The sequence below is a fragment of the Mus caroli genome, unplaced genomic scaffold, assembly GCF_978045245.1.
Source record: "Mus caroli unplaced genomic scaffold, Mus_caroli_1 scaffold_15, whole genome shotgun sequence".
NCBI classification, from domain to species: Eukaryota; Metazoa; Chordata; class Mammalia; order Rodentia; family Muridae; genus Mus; species Mus caroli.
In genome coordinates, this window is record NW_028227270.1 from 59,730,221 (window position 1) to 59,732,762 (window position 2,542).

General features: G+C 41.7%; 1 pseudogene; it reads right to left on the reverse strand.

Moving 5' to 3' along the window:
* Positions 1-227: 227 nt before the first annotated feature.
* Positions 228-1,934, reverse strand: LOC110307682 (transcription elongation factor A protein 1 pseudogene; annotated as a pseudogene).
* Between the last annotated feature and the right edge of the window lie 608 nt (positions 1,935-2,542).

The window sequence follows — 2,542 nt, forward strand, 5'->3', positions numbered from 1 at the left end:
AGCCTACATTTCAGTTGGCTTGACATCATCATGTAAGAAAAATTTCAGCACAAAAGATTCGGTCTAAAGGATGTTTCCTTTTTTTGCAACTTCCATACACAAAGAGCATAGCTTAATGATTTACACAGTTCTCAGGCTTAATCCTTGGTCAGTAGATTTCCAAGTGCTGCCTCCAGGAACTCTACTAAGATACTAGCATTTTCTTCATAGCATGTCTTCCTAGTGGGGAAAATTCATCAGAAGTATGCCTGTGGTGGGCTTTATGAAAAGCTTAGGAAATTATAAGAGAGTTCTGTAAAACTAAAATACAGCACAAAGTCAAATAAAATAAATTGATGGCAACCAAGTCCGTTTTCAAAGTAAAATCTATTAAAATGGTAATATATATGTATGAGAAATAAAAGAAATGATCACTGTGGTTAGTCACAGATGCAAGAGATCCAAGGATCTGAGGCTTTGTGAGCACAGTAATTTAAGAGTAAAGTAATATGCTAGTTCAAATTGTGTGCACAACTTTGATAAGCTGGCCATGTACTATTGGAATACACACTACATTTGGTAACTCTAAAATTTATATTATGCCTTTTCCTTTTAACATGTTTAGGTACATACCAATGAGAAAAGCAATTTATCTTTTTGCATTAACAGATGAACAGAATTTTTGTGTTCTAGGCTATAAAAAGTTAATTATTTAATAAAATGCAACATCAACTTATGAAAGAGAAAAACAAAGCAACGCATTATATAATTATTTTATGGTCTCCTAGCTGATCTGAGACCACAGAAGGCATTTAAGAAAGACTGTCAGGTGAACAACAAAGACCAACCCATGAGATGTATGTTGTTTACAAATTTCACTTGCAGGGAAACGAGTTGCCTGGCTTAATTTTAAAGCTAATTACAAAATTAGTTTTTCTTAATGGTCCAGATACTTTGCCAATTCTTCCAAACTCAACAGAACTTCCACCGATTTCCACATTCATTACATACAACAAATGTTGTCATTGGTTCATCAGCACTACGAGTTTGCACCTGTGTGTAAGTGCAGTTCTTCTTTTTATATTTGCCACAAGTGAACAAGTCAGTCTGGGTCCCACCAGTCTTGGCCATCTGATGCTCCCTGATGGCTTCTTTGGTCAGGTTTTTCCTCATCTCTTTGAGCTCATCACTAGCCATTTCCTCTGCTGTCATTCTAGCAAATAGGTCAGGAGGAATATTCCCACACAGCACGTTTTTCCTTAAATTTGGATTCTTTGCATCTTTAAGATTTGATATCCTACTTCGTACTCTGTTTTTGTACTTCATGTCTGTATTCCTTATTTCTTGATATATAGCTTCCTCAATCTGAGATCCCAGTTCTTCTTCATCAGCTCCAATAGCAACATAATCATCTCCTGTCCGAAGAGCTGCAGCAAGCATCTCCCTACATTTTAATCGCACAGAATCAGAAGTGCTTGGTGCCCGAGGAAAAGATGAAACATAAGTATCTCGAGCATTTGTCTCATCCTTTCTGCTGCTTACATTGCTGCTGGAACTACTTTCTTCTCTTGCTTCAGGGCTATTCTGTGATGAAATTGCAGGTTCTTTTTTCTTTTCTTCAGGATCTTTATCAGTTGATGGTCCATCTAATAATTTTTTCCAGGATTTGATGAGAGATTTGGCTAGAGATGTGACTTCTTCGTCTGTACTCTGCTTGCGAAGAGCATTGACAGACATTCCAATTCTCGTGGACTGTAGCAATTCTAGGGTCATCGGAATATTCTTAAGCTCTTTCAGCAAATCCAATGCGCCAGCAGCATTCTTTTTCTGCACCATTTTGTCCATCTTCTTGGCAATGCGAACCACCTCGTCCTCCATGGCTCCGGAAGGCCCCCCCTCGCCCGGCCACAGCGGACGGGAAGCGAGAGAAGCAGCGCGGACGTTCGTCAAGCCGCGAAGCCCTCAAGGACTTTAAAGAACAGAAATATTTATTTAGTGGGGAGAACGAGATAAGTAAAGGCTATTATGGAAACAGATGTGCCTCTCCCAGCAGAGATGTGTTCTATGCAGTTCACATCTCACTCTCAGGACCCAAGAAGTCTGTCTGTGAGACGGCTCAGCAGGTGGAGATGCCTTGCAGGCCTGGGGACTTAGGCTGCATGGATTCCTGTGACCCATGTCAATGTGAAGAGGAAAAGGACTTTGCAGAGTTGTGCTCTGACCATGTGCATGACATGGCACACGCACCTGCCCCCATATCATGCAGACTTATGCACGCCGTGATAAATAATATTGAAACCGAACAGATAAAAGACAAGAACCATTGCCAGAGGCTTGGGGGGGGGGGTTGGCAGGGGAAGGACTGCTGATACCGCAGGTTTCCAGAGTGAGGAGATGTTCTAAGGTCTGACAATGACCATAATATACTAATGGCACTAACCTGTACAGTTTAAGATGGAGCCACAGCAACGCCCCGCCCCCGCCCCATCCCCACCCCCACAGAGGAATCTGCAGTGTTAGCCAGTTCCAGGGTGTGTACGCTGTCAGTGTGGCTGCCTGCCAT